Below are 6,000 nucleotides of genomic sequence, written 5' to 3' on the forward strand. Positions count from 1 at the left end.
TCAAAAAACGTCAAAGTGTAGTATGGCATAAAAACGTCATAGTATAGTGTGGCATAAAAATGTCACATAGTGACATAGTGTAAAAATTGTGAAAAACATCATAGTATAGTAAGGCATAAAAATATCAAAAAAAGTCAAAGTGTAGTATGGCGTAAAAATGTCAAAAAACGTCTTAGTGTAATATGGCATAAAAACTTCAAAAAACGTCATATTATAGTGTGGCATAGACAAATGTCAAAAAACATCATACTGTAGTCTGGCATAAAAATGTCATAGTATAGTATGGCTCAAAATATAAAGAACTCTCATAGTATAGTATGGCATAAAAATGTCAAAAAAATCATAGTATAGTGTGGCATAAACATGTCAATAAACATCATAGTATAGTATGGTGTAAAAATGTCAAAAAAGGTCATAGTGTAGTCTGGCAGAAAAAATGTAAAAAAACGTCATATTATAGTATGGCGTAAAAATGTCAAAAAACATCAAAGTGTAGTATGGCATAAAAACGTCATAGTATAGTGTGGCATAAAAATGTCAAAAAACATCATAGTATAGTATGGCTAAAAATGTCAAAAAATATCACAGTATAGTATCGCATAAAAATGTCAAAAATCGTCATAGTATAGTATGGCAGAAAAATTTTAAAAAGAGTCATCGTATAGTATGGCGTAAAAATGTCAAAAAACATTATAATGTAGTATATCATAAAACGTCATAGTATAGTGTGGCATAAAAATGTAAAAAAAAATCACAGTAAAGTAAGGCATAAAAATATCAAAAAGTCTCATAGTAATGTATGGTGTAAAAATGTCCAAAATTATCATAGTATAGTATGGCATAAATATATCAAAAAAGTCATAGTGTAGTATGGCGTAAAAATGTCAAAAACATCATAGTATAGTATGGCTTTAAATGTCAAAAATTATCATAGTATAGTGTGGCATAAAAATGTCAAAATATATCATAGTACAGTATGGCTTAAAATGTCAAAAAAAATCATAGTACAGTATGGCTTAAAATGTCAAAAATTGTAATAGAATAGTATGGCATAAAAACGTCAAAAGACGTCATAGTATAGTGTGGCATAAAAATGTCAAAAAACATCATAGTATAGTATGGCTAAAAATGTCAAAAAATATCATAGTATAGTATCGCATAAAAACGTAATAAAAAGTCATAGTGTAGTATGGCATAAAAATGTCAAAAAACATCATAGTATAGTATGGCGTAAAAATGTAAAAAAACGTCATAGTGTAGTCTGGCATAAAAATGTCATAGTATAGTATGGCTCAAAATGTAAAGGACTCTCATAGTATAGTATGGCATAAAAATGCCAAAAAACGTCATAGTGTAGTATGGCATAAAAACGTCAAAAAACATCATAGTATAGTATGGCTAAAAATGTCCAAAAATTTAACAATAGAATATGGCATAAAAATGTCAATCTAATTTTTAGTTCTTTGGATTGTGGAAGGTAACCAGAGAAAACCCAGACAGGCAGAGGGAGAACATGCAATTTCAACACATAAAAGCCTCCATGGGCGGGATTTGAACCCAGAATCTTCTTTATTTGAGGTAAGAGTGCTAACCACTCTACTACAATGTCAACAAAGTACCAAGTCATAGTGAAATGTAAAACATAAAATAATCATAAAAGGGTATAAAACTGCCATAGTATAGTATGGCGGAAAAATGTCAAAAATTATCATAGTATAGTATGGCATAAAAATGTCATAAAACATCACATTATAGTAAGGCATAAAAATATAAAAAATTCTCATGGTATAGTCTGGCATAAAAATGTCAAAAAAACGTCATAGTATAGTGTGGCATAAAAATGGCAATTTTATGGCGTAATAATGTCAAAAAACATCACAGTATAGCATGGCATAAAAATGTCAAAAAACGTCATAGTATGGTATGGCATAAAAATGTCAAAAAACGTCATGGTGTAGTATAGCATGAAAACATCAAAAAACTTCATAGTATAGTGTGGCGTTATAATGTCAAAAAACATCATAGTATAGTATGGCATAAAAATATAAAAAAAGTCATAGTGTAGTATGGCGTAAAAATGTCAAAAAACATCATAGTATAGTATGGCTTAAAATGTCAAAAATTATCATAGTATAGTGTGGCATAAAAATGACAAAAAATATCATAGTATAGTATGGCTTAAAATGTCAAAAAAAAATCATAGTACAGTATGGCTTAAAACGTAAAAAATTGTCATAGTATAGTATGGCATAAAAATGTCAAAAAACTTCATAGTATAGTAAATCGTAAAAATATCAATAAAGTCATAGTATAGTATGGCGAAGAAATATTAGAAAACGTCATAGTGTAGTATGGCATGAAAACATCAAAAAACGTCATAGTATAGTAAATCGTAAAAATATCAATAAAGTCATAGTATAGTATGGCTCAAAATGTCAAAAAACGCCATAGTGTAGTATGGCATAAAAATGTCAAAAAAACGTCATAGTATAGTGTGGCATAAAAATGGCAAAAAACGTAATCGTATTTTATGGCGTAATAATGTCAAAAAACATCACAGTATAGCATGGCATAAAAATGTCAAAAAACATCATGGCATAAAACTGTCAACAACATCATACTACAATAAGAGATATGAATGTCAAAAAACGTCATACTATAGTTTTGCATAAAAATATAAAAATAAATCATAGTATAGTATCACATAAAAATGTCAAAAAATATCAAAAAACGTAATAGTGTAGTATGGCATAAAATGTCAAAAAAACGTCATAGTATAGTAAGGAATAAAAATATCAAAAACGTCATTGTATAGTGTGGTGTAAAAATGTCAAAAAAAGTCATAGTACAGTGTGGCAAAGAAATTTAAGAAAACATCACAGTATAGTAAGGCATAAAAATATCAAAAATTCTCATAGTTAAGTATGGCGTAAAAATGTAAAAAAACATCATAGTGTAGTATCGCATAAAACGTCACAGTATAATATGGTTTAAAAAGTAAAAAATTCTCATAGTATATTATGTAGTATATGTCAAAAAAATGTTGTAGTATTTTATGGCATAAAAAAGTCAAAAAATATAATAGGATAGTATGGTGTAAAAATGTCAAAAAAACGTCATAGTATAGTATGGCGTAAAAATGTAAAAAAACGTCATAGTATAATATGGCATAAATAAATGTCAATCTAATTTTTAGTTCTTTGAATTTTGGAAGGTAGACAGAGAAAAACCGTGCAGGCACAGGGAGAACATGCCATCTTAACACAGAAAAGCCTCCATGACCGGGATTTGAACCCATAAATGTCTTTGTTTGAGGTAAGAATGCTAACCACTCTACCACCATGTTAACAGTGTACAAAGTCTTAGTGAAGGGAATGACATATAATAATCATAAAAGGGTATAAAAGTGTCATAGTATAGTATGGCAAAAAAATGTCAAAAAATGTCATAGTATAGTGTGGCATAAAAATGTCATAAAACATCACAGTATAGTAAGGCATAAAAATATCAAAAATTCTCATGGTATAGTCTGGCGTAAACATGTCAAAAAACGTCATAGTATAGTATGGCGTAAAAATGTCAAAAAACGTCATAATGATGTATAGCATAGAAACGTCATAGTATAGTATGGCTTAAAATGTAAAAAATTCTCATTGTGTAGTATTGCATGAAAACGTCAAAAAACGTCATTGTATAGTGTGGCATTAAAATGTCAAAAAATATAGTATTGTATGGCATAAAAATGTCAAAAAACGTCATAGTATAGTATGGCATAAAAATGTCAAAAAACGTCATAGCATAGTATGGCATAAAAATGTCGAAAAACGTCATAGTATAGTATGGCATAAAAATGTCAAAAATATCATAATATAGTGTGGCATAAAATTGTCAAAAATGATCATAGTATAGTATGGTGTAAAAATGTCAAAAAACCTCATAGTGTAGTATGGCTTAAAATGTCAAAAAATATCATAATATAGTGTGGCATAAAAATGTCAAAAAACATCACAGTAAAATAAGGCATAAAAATATCAAAAAGTCTCATAGTAATGTATGGCGTAAAAATATCAAAAATGATCATAGCATAGTATGGCATAAATATATCAAAAAGACGTCATTGTATAGTATGGCTTAAAATGTCAAAAATGATCATTGTATAGTATTGCAAAAAAAATTTAAAAAAAACGTCATAGTATAGTAAGGCATAAAAATATGTAAAAAGTCATAGTGTAGTATGGCGTAAAAATGTCAAAAAAACGTCATAGTGTAGTATGGCATAAAAATATCAAAAAAGTCATAGTGTAGTATGGCGTAAAAATGTCAAAAAACGTAAAGTGTAGTATGGCATAAAAACATCATAGTATAGTGTGGCATAAAAATGTCAAAAAACATCATAGTATAGTATGGCTAAAAATGTCAAAAAATATCACAGTATAGTATCGCATAAAAACGTAAAAAAAATGTCATAGTGTAGTATGGCATAAAAATGTCAAAAAATGTCATAGTATATTATGGCGTAAAAATGTCAAAAAACGTCATAGTGTAGTCTGGCATAAAAATGTCATAGTATAGTATGGCTCAAAATGTAAAGAACTCTCATAGTATAGTATGGCATAAAAATGTCAAAAAACGTCATTGTATAGTGTGGCATAAAAATGTCAAAAACAGCACGACATAGTATTGTAAGGCATAAAAATATCAAAAATTCTCATAGTATAGTATGGCGTAAAAATGTCAAAAATGATCATAGTATTATATGGTGTAAAAATGTTAAAAAACATCATAGTATAGTGAGGCATAAAAATATTTAAAAAAGTCAAAGTGTAGTATGGCGTAAAAATGTCAAAAAACGTCTAAGTGTAATATGGCATAAAAACTTCAAAAAACATCATACTGTAGTCTGGCATAAAAATGTCATAGTATAGTATGGCTCAAAATATAAAGAACTCTCATAGTATAGTATGGCATAAAAATGTCAAAAAACATCATAGTATAGTGTGGCATAAACATGTCAATAAACATCATAGTATAGTATGGCATAAAAATATCAAAAAAGTCATAGTGTAGTATGGCGTAAAAATGTCAAAAAACGTCAAAGTGTAGTATGGCATAAAAACGTCATAGTATAGTGTGGCATAAAAATGACAAAAAATATCACAGTATGGTATCGCATAAAAACGTCAAAAAATGTCATAGTATAGTATGGCGTAAAAATGTCAAAAAACGTTATAGTATAGTATGGCATAAAAATGTCAAAGAACGTCATAGTATAGTATGGCATGAAAATGTCAAAAATCGTCATAGAATAGTATGGCTCAAAATGTAAAGAACTCTCATAGTGTAGTATGGCATAAAAATATCAAAAAAGTCATAGTGTAGTATGGCGTAAAAATGTCAAAAAACGTCATAGTGTAGTCTGGCATAAAAATGTCATAGTATAGTATGGCTCAAAATGTAAAGAACTCTCATAGTATAGTATGGCATATAAATGTCAAAAAACGTCATTGTATAGTGTGGCATAAAAATGTCAAAAACAGCACGACATAGTATTGTAAGGCATAAAAATATAAAAAATTCTCATACTATAGTATGGCGTAAAAATGTCAAAAATTATCATAGTATTATATGGTGTAAAAATTGTGAAAAACATCATAGTATAGTAAGGCATAAAAATATTTAAAAAAGTCAAAGTGTAGTATGGCGTAAAAATGTCAAAAAACGTCTTAGTGTAATATGGCATAAAAACTTCAAAAAACGTCATATTATAGTGTGGCATAGACAAATGTCAAAAAACATCATACTGTAGTCTGGCATAAAAATGTCATAGTATAGTATGGCTCAAAATATAAAGAACTCTCATAGTATAGTATGGCATAAAAATGTCAAAAAAATCATAGTATAGTGTGGCATAAACATGTCAATAAACATCATAGTATAGTATGGTGTAAAAATGTCAAAAAAGGTCATAGTGTAGTCTGGCAGAAAAAATGTCAAAAAACG

This window comes from Seriola aureovittata, chromosome 1 (genome assembly GCF_021018895.1).
Source record: "Seriola aureovittata isolate HTS-2021-v1 ecotype China chromosome 1, ASM2101889v1, whole genome shotgun sequence".
Taxonomy (NCBI): Eukaryota; Metazoa; Chordata; class Actinopteri; order Carangiformes; family Carangidae; genus Seriola; species Seriola aureovittata.